We start from the raw sequence: 18,421 nt of genomic DNA on the forward strand, positions 1-18,421 counted from the left end.
GTCATCCCTACAATTGCCAAGATCCTTTTCCATAGTGTATACTGAAGCAAAGTATTCATTAAGTACCTCTGCTATCTCCTCCGGTTCCATACACACTTTTCCACTGTCACACTTGATTGGTCTTATTCTCTCACATCTTATCCTCTTGCTCTTCATATATTTGTAGAATGCCTTGGGGTTTTCCTTAATCCTGTCCACCAAGGCCTTCTCATGGCCCCTTCTGGCTCTCTTAATTTCTTTCTTAGGCTCCTTCCTACTAGCCTTATAATCTTCAAGATCTCTATCATTACCTAGTTCTTTGAACCTTTCATAAGCTCTTTTCTTCTTGGCTAGATTTACAACAGCCTTTGTACACCATGGTTCCTGCACCCTACCATCCTTTCCCTGTCTCATTAGAACGTACCTATGCAGAACTCCACGCAAATATCCCCTGAACATTTGCCACATTTCTTCCGTGCATTTCCCTGAGAACATCTGTTCCCAATTTATGCTTCCAAGTTCCTGCCTGATAGCCTCATATTTCACCTTACTCCAATTAAACACTTTCCTAACTTCTCTGTTCCTATCCCTCTCCAATACTATGGTAAAGGAGATAAAATTGTGATCACTATCTCCAAAATACTCTCCCACTGAGAGACCTGACACCTAACCAGGTTCATTTCCCAATACCAGATCAAGTACAGCCTCTCCTCTTGTAGGCTCATCTGCATATTGTGGCAAGAAACCTTCTTGAACACACCTAACAAACTCCACCCCGTCTAAACCCCTCGATCTAGGGAGATGCCAATTGATATTTGGGAAATTAAAATCTCCCAGCACAACAACCCCGTTATTTTTACACCTTTCCAGAATCTGTCTCCCTATCTGCTCCTCGATGTCCCTGTTACTATTGGGTGGTCTATAAAAAACACCCAGTAGAGTTATTGACCCCTTCCTGTTCCTAACTTCCACCCACAGAGACTCCGTAGACAATCCCTCCATGACTTCCTCCTTTTCTGCAGCCGTGACACTATCTCTGATCAACAGTGCCATGCCTCACCTCTTTTGTCTCCCTCCCTGTCCTTTCTGAAACATCTAAAGCCTGGCACTCAAAGTAACCATTCCTGCCCCTGAGCCATCCAAGTCTCTATAGTGGCCACAACATCATAGCTCCAAGTACTGATCCACGCTCTAAGCTCATCCACTTTGTTCATAATACTCTTTGCATTAAAATAGACACATCTCAAACCATCAGTCTGAGCGCGTCCCTTCTCAATCACCTGCCTATCCTCCCTCACACACTGTCTCCAAGCTTTCTCTATTTGTGAGCCAACCGCCTCTTCCCCAGTCTCCTCAGTTTGGTTCCCACCCCACAGCAATCCTTGTTTAAACTCTCCCCAATAGCCTTAGCAAACCTCCCTGCCAGGATATTGGTCCCCCTGGGATTCAGGTGCAACTTGTCCTTTTTATACAGGTCACTCCTGCCTCAAAAGAGGTCCCAATGATACAGAAATCTGAATTCCTGCCCCTTGCTCCAATCCCTCAGCCACGCATTTATCCTCCACCTCATTTTATTCCTATACTCACTGTCACGTAGCACAGGCAGTAATCCCAAGATGACTACCTTTCTGGTCCTGCTTCTCAACTTCCTTCCTAACTCCCTGTAGTCTGCTTTCAGGACTTCCTTCCTTTTCCTGCCTTTGTCATTGGTACCAATATGTACCATGACCTCTGGATGTTCTCCTTCCCACTTCAGGATATCGTGGACACAATCAGAAACATCCCGGACGCTGGCACCTGGGAGGCAAACTTTTCTGCGTCCACAGAATCGTCTGTCTGACCCCTTAACTATAGAGTCACCTATCACTGCTGCCATCCTCTTCCTTTCCCTACCCTTCTGAGCCACGGGGCCAGACTCTGTGCCAGAGGCGCGGCCACTGTTGCTTTCCCCAGGAAGGCTGTTCCCCGCCCCCCACCAGAACAATACTCAAGTAGGAAGACTTATTGTTAAGGGGGACTGTCACAGGGGTGCTCTCTAGCATCTGACTCCTGCCCTTCTCTCTCCTGACTGTTACCCACTTATCTGTCTCCCGACGCCCCAGTGTGACCACCTGCCTGTAGCTCCTCTCTATCACCCTTCTCACTTTCCCTGACCAGATGAAGGTCATTGAGCTGCATCTCCAGTTCACTAACACGGTCCCTAAGGAGCTGCAGCTCGACACACCTGGCGCAGATGTGGCCGTCCGGGAGGCTGGGAGTCTACGGACTTCCCACTTCTGACACCAAGCACAGAACACCGGCCTCACACACATACTTCCTGTCTGTAATCTACACAGATAACCTACCTCACTTTGACCTGTTAATGCCGAAGCCCTGTTGAGCCACAGCCCTCCTACTCTGTCTCCCGCTCCTCTGGACCCCCGCTCTCCTTTTAAACTCTTATCGCTGTTCTCACTGACTGACGTCCACATTCTTGCGCAGTCATGCTCCGGTCAAACCGCTGAAGAAATACCCGTCTCCTTTTAAACTCTTCTCACTTTTAAACTCCTCGCGCTGTTCTCACTGACTGACGTCCACATGCTTGTGCGGTCGTGTTCCGATCAAACCGCTGAAGAAATAACCCTGTGTTCCCTGCCAGCATCTCCTTCCAATTTACTTTTGGTAATACATCTTTCATACCACTGTAATTTCCTTTACTCCACTGAAATACTGCTTCACCAGACTCTACTTTCTCCTTATCAAATTTCAAGTTGAACTCAATCATATCGTGATCACTGGCTCCTAAGGGCTCTTTTACCTTCAGCTCCCTAATCGCCTCCGGTTCATTAGATAACACCCAATCCACTATGGTTGATCCCTTAGTATTATCAACAACAAACTGCTCTAAAAAGCCATCTCGTAGGCATTCAAAAAATTCGCTCTCTTGAGATCCATTACCAACCTGGTTTTCCCAATCGCCCTGCATGTTGAAATCTCCCATGGCTATCATAACATTGCCCTTTTGACATGCCTTTTCTATTTCCCGTTGTAATCTCTGGTCCACATCCCACCTACTGTTGGGAGGCCTGTATACAACTGCTGTCAGAGTCCTTTTACCCTTATAGTCTCTTAACTCAACCCACAGGGATTCAACATCTTTTGATCCTATGTCATATCTTTCTACTGATTTGATGCCATTTTTTACAAGCAGAGCCACACCACCCCCTCTGCCTACCTTCCTAACCCTCTCATACAACGTGTAAACTTGGACATTCAGCTCCCAACTACAACTATCCTTCAGTCATGATTTAGTGATGTCCACAACATCATACCTGACAATCTGTAATAGTGCAACAAGATCATTCACCTTATTTATTATACTCCGTGCATTGAGATATAACACTTTGAGTACTCTATTTGCTACCCTTTTTGATTCTGCATCCCTAATGCACTGATAATCACCCTGCTGGCTGCAATTTTGTCCTATCATCTGCCTGCCCTTCCTGACAGTCTGAATGCATGCGATCTTTGCTTTCTTACCATCTGTGCTGTCCTGAGTCCCTTCACTCCGGTTCCCACCTCCCTGCCAAATTCGTTTAAACCCTCCCCGCCAGCTCTAACAAACCTTCCCATGAGAATATTGCCCCCCCTCCCCCCGGTTCAGGTGCAACCCATCATTTTTTTACAGGTCATACCTCCCCCAGAAGAGATCCCAATGATCCAAGAACCTGAAGCCCTGCCCCCTGCACCAGCTTCTCAGCCACACATTAACCTGGCAGATCATCCTGTTTCTACCCTCACTGGCATGTGGCACAGGCAGCAATCCAGAAATTACTACCCTGGAGGTCCTGCTTCTCAACTTTCTACCTAGCTCTCAAAATTCTCTTTTCAGGACCTCTTTGTTTCTCCTTCCTATGTCATTGGTACCAATATGTACCAAGACATCCATCTGTTCTCCCTCCCCCTCCAAAGTGCTGTGAACATGATCTGAGACGTCCCTGACCTTGGCACCTGGGAGGCAACATACCATTGAGGTATCCCGTTCACGTCCACAGAATCTCCTGTCTGTTCCCGTGACTATTGAGTCCCCTATCACTACCACTTCCCTCTTCTCCCTCTTTCCCTTCTGCACCACAGACTCAAGCTCAGTGCCAGTAACCTGGTCTCCATGGCATTCCCCTGGGAGGTCATCCCCCAACAACAGTATCCAAAACATTATACTTAATTTTGAGTGAAATGGCCACAGGGGTGTTCTGCTCTAACTGCCTATTCACAGTTCCATTTCTCCTGACAGTCACCCAGCTACTCGCCTCCTGCAACTTCGGGGTGATTACTTCCCTGTAACTCTGATAGATGATCTCCTCGCTCTCCTGTACAAGCCAAAGGCCATCCAGCTGCTGCTCCAGAACCCTAACACAGATGCATTTCAGAACTGGGTCTCCCAGGACTCCAACATCTGGCATGAAGAACACACAACAGTCATTTACTACACTAAGTGTAGCAAGAGAGAGAAAGAAGAGGGAGCCTTAACAGAAACTTACTCAGAGCCAATGCCTCTTTCAAGCCGAAATCTCCTTTGAGCCAAAGCCTAATAGTGCTACTCTCACTACTGGCCTACTCCCAACAAGACCACCCCTCTTCTCCTTTCTGTACTTTTAAACAAGAGTCACCGACCTGCGAGAAACCTCATCACTGTGGCCTGCTCCTGCTGCTGATTGGACCGCTGGAATCACTTTGCCATTTTACACTCTGCTCTGCTCCCCTCCACTCATTTACCCCATCTTTATCCCTTAAATGCTTTGCATCTTCCGCACAGTTCACATTCACAACAACTTTTCTGCTGACCCTCTGTCCTGAACTCACAAACCAGCTAACTTCTCAAGAATTCAGCAGGAGAATGAGTAACTGCTGCTTAATGTCATTGTTGACAGAATGTTCCTTCATTTGCACAGCCAACTACGATGATTGTGGTGCCTGAGAATTGACATTTGGGGCAGTAGTAAACCAGTCTTGATTTGTCCTTTCTTTTCTTGATTCTGGATTCATTGTTTTGTTAAATGACAGGACAGACTCTCCACTTACTGTGGTAAACCATATATATATATATGTTGTAACTGGGTTACCTGTCTGGACACGACCCTCTGCTAACTGCCCCTGTGGCTCCTCCCACAGACCAGGACAGACACAGCATGGACGAGGACCCATTTTACTGTTAATAAAAGCCTTTCAGTAGTTACTCTACTTCCAGTCTTTTGGAGTAATTGATAGTGCATCAATTTTATTAACAGTAATTTTAAAGCATGTAACACATCCTGAGACCCGACAAGTTAGACCTCGACCCACAAACAGCTGAAGCCGGAAATGCTTTCGAACTCTGGCTAGCCTGCTTTGAATCATACCTGGAGGAGATTGAAGTGACCGAGCCCACCACGAGGCGGAGATTTCTCCTCTCCAGGGTTAGTCCATGGGTCTACTCGATGATCAGAGACCAGCCGAGCTATGACGGCATGATGAGCTCCCTCAGAAGACAACACGTGCGGCTGGTAAACACCATCTATGCGCGACATTGCTTAGCGACGCGGCGGCAGCAGCCCGGAGAGTCGAGCGCTGAGTTTGTCCAGGCCCTACAGACACTCGTATGGGCCTGCGATTGCCAGGGGCTGACGGTGGTACAGCATGCAGAGCTCCTAGTGAGAGACGCCTTCGTCACGGGGACCAGGTCGGTGTATGTGCGCCAGCGGCTGCTGGAAAAAGCCGATCTTACCTTATGTTCGGCGGTTGAGCTGGCCGACACGCTGGAGGCCACTCTGCACAACTCTGAGGCTCTCCAGGCACGCGATCTCCGGACGGCCTCGTGGACGCCGCAGACCCCGCAACCTGCCGGCGAATCGACCACGGCTGCTGCCAGTCGTGAGTCCGCGAAGTGCTACTTCTGTGGACTCGAGAAGCACCCCTGGAAATGCTGCCTGGCCCGAGAAACTCCAGCTGCGGAAAGAAGGGCCACTTCACCAAGGTCTGTAAGTCAAAACCGCGAGCGGGATCGAGCAGCGCCGCGTGCGAGACGTGGGGGTCGCCATCTTGCCTGCACGCCGCCACCGTGTGTGAGACATGGGGACGGCCATCTTGGTCAGTGCCACCTCCCACCGCCTACGACCCACGGGTGCTCACCACGCCAGACCAAGACAGCGACCCCACCCTGGATTCCGTGACCCTCGACCAAAGTGCTCCCCACCAGCTCGCAAGGTCAATGATGGCCATCCTGGTGGAAGGACGCAGGACAAGCTGCCTGTTTGACACAGGCAGCACGGAGAGTTTTATCCACCCGGACACGGTGCAGCATTGCGGACTTGTGATACGGCCGGTAAGTCAGAGGGTCGCCATGGTTTCCGGGTCGCATACAACAGACATCCGGGGGGGTTGTGTAGCGACGCTAGTGGTGCAGGGCACAGAATATCGAGACTTTACGTTACTGGTCATGCCTCAACTGTGTGCCCCTGTGCTGTTGGGGCTCAACTTCCAGAGCCACCTGAAAAGTGTGACAATGGAGTATGATGGGCCCCTCCCACCAATTACTGTCGTAAATCCCCAGTTTTGTAGGGATACGTCACATACCCCACTACTGACCACACACACACACCGACCCGCACATCCCACCCAACATCATGCCAACTGCCGCACTACCGACACCACTTGCGGCCTCTTCCCCCTCAGGATCCCTCCCCCACCTCTGTTTGCCAACCTGACCCCCGACTGTAAACCTGTGGCAACTAAAAGCAGGAGGTACAGCGCGGGCAACAGAGCCTTCATTAAGTCGGAGGTGCAGCGGCTGCTCAGGGAGGGGGTCTTTGAGGCAAGCACAAGTCCTTGGAGGGCGCAGGTGGTCGTTGTTTGGAACGGGGAGAAGAATAGGATGGTCGTGGTCCATAGCCAGACCATCAATAGGTTCACGCAGCTCGACGCCTACCCACTACCCCACATCGCGGATATGGCCAATCAGATAGCACAGTACAAGGTGTACTCGACCATAGACCTAAAATCCGCTTACCATCAGTTCCCCATCCGCCGAGAGGACAGCCCTTACACTGCCTTCGAGGCGGACGGCAGGCTTTATCAATTCCTGCGCATCCCCATGGTGTTACGAATAGTGTATCTGTCTTCCAGAGGGCAATGGACCAGATGGTGGACCAGTGCCAACTGAAGGCCACGTTCCCATACCTGGATAACATCACCATCTGCTGTCACGACCGGCAGGATCACGACAACAACCTCCAAAAATTTCTCCAAGCGGCCAAAGCTTTCAATCTCACCTACAACAAGGACAAGTGTGTTTTCGGAACCACCGGACTTGCTATCCTTGGGTGTGTTGTGGAGAATGGAGTCATTGGCCCTGACCCCGACTGTATGAGCCCCCTGTTGGAACTCCCTCTTCCCAACACCCTCAGAGCCCTCAAAAGGTGCCTGGGCTTCTTTTCATATTACGCGCAATGGGTCCCTAACTACGCAGACAAAGCCCGTCCCCTGGTCAAGTCCACCATATTTCCCCTCTGAGCCGAAGCCCACGCGGCCTTCAGCCGCATAAAAGGGGACATTGCCAAAGCAGCAATGCATGCGGTGGATGAGGCCATTCCCTTCCAAGTAGAGAGTGACGCCTCTGACTTTGCGCTGGCTGCTACCCTCAACCAGGCGGGAAGACCGGTAGCGTTCTTCTCCCAGAGTCTTCAAGGCCCTGAAATTCGGCACTCTGCGGTGGAGAAAGAGGCCCAGGCCATAGTGGAGCCCTCCGATGCCCTATCCCGGGGAACGTGCGCCAGCACGCAGATCGACCAGCTATATGCCCTACATGCAGATCTCTGCCACCCGGGGGTCACCCGGCTTTTCCACTTCGTGAAAGCCCGGAACCTGCCCTACTCCCTTGAGGAGATCAGGACGATGACCAGGGACTGCCAAGTCTGTGCAGAGTGCAAACCACACTTCTACCGACCCGAAAAGGCACAACTAATCAAGGCCACCCGCCCCTTTGAGCGACTGAGTGTTGACTTTAAGGGCCCCCTTCCCTCCACCGACCACAATGTGTACTTTCTTAACGTTATCAACGAGTACTCGCGGTTCCCCTTCGTCATCCCCTACCCCAACACCACTACCACGTCAGTTATAAAAGCCCTGCAAAAGCTCTTCACTCTATTCGGATACCCATGCTATATCCACAGTGACAGAGGGTCCTCGTTTATGAGTGACGAGCTGCGCCAATACCTACTGGCTAGGGGGATTTCAACCAGTAGGACCACGAGCTATAATCCCCGGGGGAATGGACAGGTGGAGAAGGAGAATGGCACAGTGTGGAAAGCCACACTCTTAGCCCTCAGGTCAAAGGGACTGCCGGTCTCCCGCTGACAGGAGGTCCTTCCTGAGGCACTCCACTCCATCCGCTCCCTGTTATGCACAGTCACCAATGCCACCCCTCATGAGCGGCTCTTTTCTTTTCCCAGAAAGTCGACCACTGGGACCACCCTACCAACTTGGCTGACGTCCCTGGGGCCAGTGCTGCTCCGGAAACATGCGAGGAGCAATAAATACTCCCCGATGGTCAAGAGGGTTCACTTACTTCATGCGAACCCTCAGTATGCCTATGTGGTTTTACCTGATGGGCGGGAGGACACGGTCTCCATCCGCGACCTGGAGCCTGCAGGAGCACCGGGCCCCTACCCTGAACACTCCGTGGTGACTATTAACCCTGTACCTGCCAATATATATACCCACCAGACACCGTGCACTCCAAGCCCTACACAGACACCACACGACACTCCCATACCAGGCACAACGCACACGCACGAGGGATTAACAACGCCTAACGTGCTGGCACCTCAAGTCAGGCCGGAGCCAGCACAACCACCATCGCCGATGCAATCACCACTGGTGCTACGTAGATCACAGCGACGGACTCGACCGCCTGATAGACTTAACCTGTAAATATACTTGTTTTAGATATTGTCAGTCACTTCACCCCGCGGGACTCCTTTTAAAAAAAGGAGGGGTGAATGTGGTAAACACATGTTGTAACTGGCTTAACTGTCTGGACACACCCCTCTGCTGACTGCCCCTGTGGCTCCTCCCACAGATCCCTGAATAAAGGCGATTGTGCCACTGCTTCTCCCTCAGTCCAGGGCAGACACAGCATGGACAAGGACCCATTTTACTTTTAATAAAAGCCTTTCAGTATTTACTCTACTTCCAGTCTTTTGGAGTAATTGATGGTGCATCATTTACTGCCTGCGGAAAGAATTAACCATTAGTTGCTCTCACCCCCAGCACATGGTTCTGTTGATTTCCAAACTGCTAAGCACATTTGCCACAGATGTATTTCTCAGTTTCAGGCCTACTATTTGAGGTCAAGACATCAGTGAGTCCAGAGTTGAGGCCTGGTGATTGTTGGTGAGCTGTGGTTGATGTCAAGGATCAAGGCCAGAACATCGAATCAGAACTCTGTAAGTTGAGGCCCGTTGGCTGGAACCCTGGATCTATGAACCTCTGTGAGTCCACTGGGGTAGTCGAAGGCCCAGCGCCTGTGTGTCCCAGTCTGAATCTGAGTCCGCTGGAGAGTGGAGGCCAAAGAATACGGACTGTCTCGGGGTTAGACAATGTGTAGGAGGAATGGGGCTTGCTTTGCTGTTGTTGTGTTGTTGTCTGTTGTATTCTGTGTTCTTCTGCTGAGCATGTTGGCACCAGAATATGCAGTGACACATGTGGGGTGCTTCCATGGCGCTCTTGGTTGGTTGTTAACTCAAGTGACGCATTCCACCGTATGTTTTGATATACAGATGATAAATAAACTTGAATCTTGAGCTAGCTCTAACAGCACATCATTGTCTATTGCTCTCTCCACAGATGCTGGCTGACCTACAGAGTATCTCTTGCATGCTCTTGTTTTGATTTCAGATTTCTAGAATCTGCAGTATTTTACCTTTGCACTATTTCTGTAAATGTTCGATTAACATATGATATTGGAGAAAGCATGGACACGGACATACTTGTTGCGTTGTCTGAACCATTCCTACTCTGGTACTATTTCATAGAATGTAGAACACTACAGCACAGTACAGACCCTACAAACCACAATGTTGTGCCAACCTTTTAATCTACTCTAAGATGAAATCTACCATTCCCTCCTACATAACCCTCCATTTATTCTATCATCCATGTGCTTACTTATGAATTTCTTGGATGTCCATAATGTATCTGCCTCGACCATCACTCCTAGCACCACTCTCTGCGTACAGAACCCTACATCTGACAGCCCCCCCTATACTTTCCTCCAATCATTGCAAACAATATCCTCAGGGCTTTGATTTCTTTTCCAATGGCGAGTCTGAATTCACACTTTGATTTCCTTGTTGGGTTCTCCAAAAAAAAAACAGGTGGTGCTGGGTTCAGGGTGCTATTGAATACCCAAATTAGAAAACTTGTATGAATGAGCATTATTTGAATCTTTGCATCCCATAGGTAAACAGAGCCTAGCCACCCACTGTGACAATTTTGTCATCTCCAATCCGAATCAGGTTTAATATCACTGGCATATATCATGAAATTTGTTAACTTTGCGGCAGCAGTACAGTGCAATGCATGATAATATAGGGAAATACCTGTGATTTACATTACGTATCTACAGTATATGTATATCAAATAGTTAAATTAAATAAGTAGTGCAAAAACATCAATACAAAAAGAGAGTGAGGTGGTGTTCGCGGGTTCAATGTCCATTCAGAAATCAGATGGCAGAGGGGAAGAAGCTGTTCCTGAATCGCTGAGTGTGTGCCTTCAGGCTCCTGTATCTCCTTCCTGATGGTAACAGTGAGCAGAGGGCATGTCCTGGGTGATGAGGGTCCTTAACGATGGACAATCAACATGGAGCCTTTAAATGATGCTTTCTGGAGCAGCATTCTTGATTTCTCTCGGATTATATTATTTAATGATGTGATTTCATCCAGACACACACAGGCTAGGTGCCAGGAAGATCAGCAAGGAGACTGCTGAGGCTTCGATTGAATGTCATTTTTTAAATGTGTGGTTTAAATTATGCCTAGAACTCTGTGCAGTCTTTTTCCACTTCCCTTTAATCACGATTACCTCAACAGTACAAAAGATTTCTAAAAACCACTTCTAAGAATTTTTATTGCAGATATATTGAGTTTTCTCAAAGACTGTCTCCACCATGGATGATGCATTCGAGCAGGCTGCAGAGAGAATGGTTTCACTGGGGCGTTTTGGCTCCATCATTGAACTCCTGACCATGAGCTAGTTATGTGACAAAGTTGCCTTTATTTGGAAATGGAATCAATTTTCTGATTTCCTTCATGGCAAGCAATGCCAGTGGGCTTTCTGTGGAATGCTTTGATTCTTTTTTTAAAGGCATAGGGGGCCTGGGTGGGGTTTCTGTGGACGAAGATGAGAAGGAACAATCTAATGACCAAGGCATGGACACACCCCTGACTCATGGAAGTCCTGGTGTAAGATTCCCAAGATGTTGAGTCAGTAGCAAAGAAGGCAAATGCAACATTCAATAGTTCACTGGTTCAATGTTTCCATTTAATATGAGAGAACGTATACAGTATACAAACTGAAATTCTTACGATTTGCAGGCATCCTCAAAACAGAACAAAAGCCCCAAAGAATGAACGACAGAATAAAACGTAGGAACTGCAAATCCCCTTGCACCCTCCCTTGCACAAGCAGCAGCAAGCAGCATAATCCCTCCACCTCCTCACTTATTCTAACATAAAAACATGAGCATAACATTCATTCATTCATTTTGAGAGTGCTAGGATATAAAAATAGTGATGGAACGCTGAGACCTGATATGCCATTGGTCAGACCACTTTTTGAGTATTGTGAGCAGTTTTGGTCCCCATACCACTGAGAGTCTTAGTCTGATTCTCTGGCTCTTCCACAATACCTCTGCAATTTCTTTTTCTTTTCTTCAAGGACTCACCCAATTCACCTTTGAAAGCCGTGACCAAATTTGCTTTCAATATTGTTTCAGGCAATAGCTTCCAGTTCACCATCACCAGCTGTGTGAGAAAGTTTATCCTCACACGACCTAGACATCATTTACCAAACTCCCTCAGTCCATGGTGAACCCTTCCAGCAGTGGGAACAGTTAGAGAGTCCGAGAGTGACAGAGTGAGCAGGTCCCATCCTATCTGAAAAGAAAAGCCCTCCCCAGAATTTCTACCGCACCATCAGTTCATTCCAGTAAATCTTTTCTGCACCCCCTCTAAAACGTGGAGCCAAGAATTTAAGAGTGATAGTGCCTGAAGCCAATTTTAAAGAATTTTAATGAGTTTATTCAATTTCAAAGAGGAATATCAGTGTGCTTACGGAATTATTATCTCTGTGTGAACCCATTCCCTGCCATAAGAGCTGCCTTAGTAAAGTTCAAAGTTCAGATTAATTTATTATCAAAGTAGGAGGAGGAGAAGATGGTGGCGCAACGCAGCTTGCAGTGGCCACTCCGGTGGTGATGTCTGTTATCTGTCAAGTAGGGTGCCATGCACAATCCTGATTTGATGGAGACGGATGTGAGAGCACAGAGGAACATCCGATGAAACTTCTGAAATGCCTTTTTCGCTGCTGCTGCTACTGTGTGATCCAGAATCTCCGGAGGAGAAGGCCCCGAGTCCTCGGCTTTGCTTGTTGCTCAGCGGCTGGGGTGGGGTCAAAGCACTCGGCAGGGGATGGCGCTGGGAGAGGCTGTGTCGGAGGAGCTGGTCGGAGGCTCGAAGTTTTTGGACGGATTCAGAGTCTGTTGCAGTCGGGTGCTTCCGATGGTGCTGTATCGGCAAGTTGGCAGCGCTTGGAGGTTCATGGCAGGGAGAGTTCCTCCCTTCTGCCGCCTGCGTGAGATGATGAGTCTATCGGAACTTTGAGACTTTTTTTTACCATGCCCATGGTCTGCTCTTTATCAAATTATCGCATTGCTTTGCACTGTTATAATTATTTGGTTTTGTCAGTTTTAGTCTTGGTTTGTCCTGTGTTTTCTTGTGATGTCATTCTGGCGGAACTTTGCATCATTTTTTAATGCATGCATTTCTAAATGACAATAAATGAGGACTGAGTGTCCTCATAATCTAATCTAATCTAATAATCTACTCTAAAGTATGTGGCAGTGCTCCAAGTAAATGTGCTCAGTGGTGGCTTTGCCTTTGATGGACTGGGCTGCATCCATCACTTTCTGTAACCCTTTCCAGTCATGGGCACTGGTGTTTCCATAACAGGCCATTATGCAGTCAGAATGCACTCCACTGTGCATCCACAGAAACTTGTCAGAGCTTTTGGTAAATTGTCAAATCTACTCAAATTCTAAGAAAGTAGAGCTTTTCTAAGAAAGTAAAGGCACTGTCATGCCTTATTTGTGATGATACTTGTGCACTGATCACAGGACTGATCCTCTGATATGTTGCCACTAAGGAATTTAAAGCTCCCTCAGTGCATTATGGATGACGGACTGAATTACAGTTGATATGTTCATTGCTGGCAACCCACAGAACCTTGCTACTAGCTACACTTGGGATCTGTGCAAATGACCTGGTGTATGCATTGGTAGAGGACACATGTCTGAGCTGCAGTCCACTTCAAAGTTCAAAGTGAAGTTTATTATTAAAGTATGTAATCTATATGTTATCACACACTACCTTGAAATTCATCTTCTTGCAGACACTTACAGGAAAATAGTGAAATATGTTGGAATTTACAAAACAAAATACAGGAACAAAAACTGACGGACAGCCAGAAAAAATGTGCAAAAGATAATACGGAGAACATGAATTGCAAAGAGTCCTTGAAAATAAGTCAGCAGTTTGTAGAATCAGTTCAGAATTGAGGTGAGTGAAGTTATTCACACCGGTTCAGGACCCTGAGTTATGTTGAATGAAGTTATCTGTGCCAGTTTGGAACCTTGATGGTTGCAACACTCTTGAATCTGGTGGCATGGGACTTAAGGCTCCGGGTACCTCTTTCTCAATGCACAGGAAGATGGCATAGTCTGGACGGTGGGGGTCTTTGATGATGGATGCTGCTTTCTTGTGGTAGTGCTCCATGTAAATGTCCTCGATGATGGGGAGAGCTTTGCCTGTGATGGACTGGGCTGTATCTACCACCTTCTGTAGACTTTTCCGTTCCCTGGCATTGGCGCTTCCATACCAAGCTATCATGCAACCAGCCAGGAGATACTCCACTATGTATTCATAGAAGTTTGCCAATGTTTTAGATGATATGCTGAATCTATGCAAACTTCTAAGAAAGCTTCCAGCAGAGCTTTCTTGGTGGTAACACTTATGCGCTGGTTCCAGGATAGATCCTCTGATATGCAAACGCTGAGGAATTTAAAGCTCTCCACCTTTCCACTTGCACATGCACTGGTGCAACACTTTGATGCTAAACCCAATTTGAATATTTCATGTTAAATATCAAGGATGGGGGCAGCAAAAGTGGCTGATATAATAAAATAATAAAAAGTTAGGGCATTATTTTGCAGTTCTTACCCAACATGTTCACTGTGATCATTCAAGGAAGCTGACGTGTCTCCCTCCCTTGTTCGACTAGCTGCTCTTCATTTCTCTTAGGGATGAACACATCTTGCCAATAAAAAGAACTTGACATCCTGCATGCAAAGGCTATGCACTTGTTTGTAGTGATAGAACCATTTCAGTTCCTGTGAAGAATAATGAGCCATGTGTGATGACCCAGATAACTGAGTAGGAAACCAGTTCCACAAACTCAGCATTGCCCTTGAAGCTGTGTGCCGTGCAGGCATTGTACATCCTGTTTCAGTAGGAAAATGAAGTACAAAAATAAACAGAAGTTCAAGTTTAAGTTCAAGTTTCTTGTCATTCAACCATATGCAATCATACATCTAAACCAGTGTTTTCCAACCATTTTTAGCCCATTGCCCCACTAAAGCACCTTCATGCTTGCCAACATCCCTCTTCGGCACAATATACTCTCTGGCACCCCCATAGTGTAAAAACATGTCTACTATATGCTAACATGAGAAAAATGATTCTGCTTTAAAATTTTATTTGTCTTTAAACCTAGTTTACACAGTACAGCAGCTTCAATATCAATGTGATCATTGAGCTTGATGGATTTCACAAGAGTTGAAATATCTGGTTCAGGCTGTGACAGCAAAATCCTTAAGTCCCCATGTGTAACAATGTCCAAGCAGTTTCTGTCTTTTGTAAGTATATTGTTCACTGCGCTGAATATTTTTGCTTCTTCATCATTCTGAATTTCGATAATCTCTTCTTGCAAGCTCTCTTCCTGTTCTTCCACCTTGCAAAAAATGAGTTAATTACCCAGTCCGGAATTTCCAGATTGTTCAAATTCTTGAATCGATTCTGAAAATCCTTCTTCAGTTACTGCAGGTGTAAGCAGTACTCCTGCAAATCACTGTCTGTGAAAGGGAGTGCCATACTTTCCATGCAGGGAAACTGCGAGAATATTCTTCTCCCAATGCATTGCTTACATATTTAAAAATTTTCTGATAAAAGTGGACACTGCACTTTTTGCCTGGATGAAATAGAAATTCTCACACTGCAGTTTCATATTTAGAATATTCAGTTTGTCATACAGATTGACCAGGTATGTCACTTCTCCACCTAGAAGTTTCCCAAGCTCTTGTTAAACCACAGGGTCAAAAAGATCAAACAAACATGTTAAGCAGCAGCTTTTTGACAGCCAACCCACTTCAGTGTAAAGCAGCAAATGTTCAAACTCTTCATCATTATCTTGGCATAATTGGCAAAATATTCTGCTATTTAATGGATGAGCTTTAACTTTGCTGATAACAGATATTACAAGAGTCAAGCTTGTAAAAAGTTGCTGGCTGAGGCTTTTGGCTGCAAGGTGTTGGTGACGAATTACACAATAGATTGCAAACAGACTTGGAATTTCTTTTTTCATAAATGCCACTAAACCATCATGATGTATAGTGCTCCATCTGTTGCTCAAGAGATCATGTTCCTAATTGGAATATTTTTATCCTCAATATACATTTTGAGCTCATTGGAGATTGATTCTTCACTGATATTTGTTTATAATTGTTTGCCAAAAGAGAATCTTTTCATAAATTTCACCATTTTTGATATGCCATTAGCAATGCCCTGCTCTCTCACACAGTTGACTCATCCAGTTGTATCCCAAATCCTGTTTTTTTGTAGCTCTGTGCAAAATTGATACTCAATGTCTTCACTCATTTTGGCAATATGACAATCTGCAGAATTATTACTTCGAGGAATTGATTTTAAAATACTGGTATCCATTTTGAGAACAGGAGTGAGCACTTCTGATACAGCAGGCATTATTAATCTTTCACCAATTGTATGAGATTTTCCACACTTTGCTATCATTTCGGAAATGTTATAAGAAGCAATGTGACCACTATCAAGGTCATTTTTAGCTTTCTTGGCAAATGACTCAAGTGTGCAATACTTTTCAAATACTTTTCAGTTCTTCAAGAACTGAGTAATACCATAAGTGGCCTTTTCAGGGTGTCTTTTACAGCAGTGTTCCTGCAATCTTGATGGTTTCATGTCTTCATTAGACAGATTTTCTGTAGTTTCTGTTTCTTAGCAGGATTCACCCCCTTCTGACTCATAGAGTTCATGCCGTATGTATTTATCCATTATAAAAAATTAACACAAACTGGGAATGCCTATCGGATGTTGATGACGGCAGTGCATTGACATGGATGGAACGATGGTAGCAGCATGCAAAGGAATGGTGAGGTGAAGATGAAGACAATCACAACTGGGAAAATTACGTTGATAAGGATTCAGATTGAAATTGGAATGTTAGTAGGGATAGAGCTGGTGTTTGGCTAGCTACCTTTATACAATTCCAGTTAGCACAATTGACCAATCACGTAAGGGCTCATAATCCCCAAAGTTGGTTCTAGCCAAGGTCACTTTGAACAGCTCAAGAGGAATCCTCAGGGTCGACAGGTTCACTGATTGGCACTATTTCACCGTTTGGTTCCAGCTAGTGCTGTATCATTGTGTGACCTGTTTTCCATAGATCTGTAGAGAAAGCTGAGAGAGTGTACTTGACTTACCAACTGCTAAGCTGCATGAACTCGTTCCATGCCACGAGTCAAGAAGAACTGTTGGGTACCCTGGTTGCTAATTTGTACATCCCCAATAATGTCTGGTTGGTTGGTAAGGTCGGATGAGATTGCCGAGTTTCAGATACGTTGTGATGATGAGTGCTCACCACCTGCAGAGCTGTGGTCCATCCTGTGCTCCGGTGCCTCATCCTTTGTTTTGGTCAACGGTCAGTCAGGTCTCAAGCCTCAAGTTAGGGTGCCCCTTACCACCCCACACCCCTGAGAATCTTGAACAACCCCCAATGACTTCTATTTCCCCTATTGCCCCCTTAGGACATGTAACTTCCCCCTTGAGGGGTGCAGTACTGTCCATGTTGGGATCCACTTTGCTAAATAAAACATCGTTTCTCTGCAGCCAAGGTACAAAACACAGTCCATATTATCACACACAGCACAGTTAACGATCCAGCACATGGAGTCATAAAATAACATTAGCACAATATTATTTCCATAGATCTGTAGATAAATGGCGCGGCCACTTTGGTGATGAATATCTGTTATCTGTCAAGTAGGGGACCGTGCACAATCCTGATTTGATGGAGACAGACGTGAGTGCATAGCAGTACATCTGGAAAACTAAAATGCCCGCTTCGCTGCCGCTGCTACTGTGTGGTAACCGGAATCTCCAGAGCTGAAGGCCCCGAAATTCTCGGCTTTGCATGTTTCAGCGGCCGGGGAGAAGTTGAAGGCGCTCGGCAGAGGATGGCGCTCGGGAGGTGGTATCGGAGAGGCCGCTTGGAAGCTTGGAGTTTTCAAACAGATGGACTCAGGGTCGGCAAGTTGACGGGTGCCTGGAGGTTTATGGCAAGGAGTTTCTCCCTTTTGCCGCCTGCTAACGGGGACTCGGGAGTCAATCGACTCGGGACTTCGAGACTTTTTTTTACCGTGCCCATGGTCTGTTCTTAATCAAATTATGGTATTGCTTTGCACTGCTGTAACTATATGTTATAATTATGTGGTTCTGTCAGTGTTAGTCTTTGGTCTGTCCTGTTTTCTGTGATATCACTCCGGAGAAACATTGTATCATTTCTTAATGCATGTATGCATTTCTAAATGACAATAAAAGAGGACTGAGTGTTCTCATAATCCAAGTACAAGTCACTGAGTGACATGGCATGAAGATTGACAGGTTGACATAAAGTGCGAGGTAAACGATTATATAAGACAGTATAAATTTTTAAATTTAGAAATACAGTGTGAAACAGGCCACATGGTCCAGCAACCCAACTATTAAATCATAGCCTAATAACAGGACAATTTATAGTGACTGATTAAGCTATTAACTGGTACATCTTTGGAATGGGGTAA

Source organism: Mobula hypostoma, chromosome X2, assembly GCF_963921235.1.
Source record: "Mobula hypostoma chromosome X2, sMobHyp1.1, whole genome shotgun sequence".
In the NCBI taxonomy this organism is placed as follows: Eukaryota; Metazoa; Chordata; class Chondrichthyes; order Myliobatiformes; family Myliobatidae; genus Mobula; species Mobula hypostoma.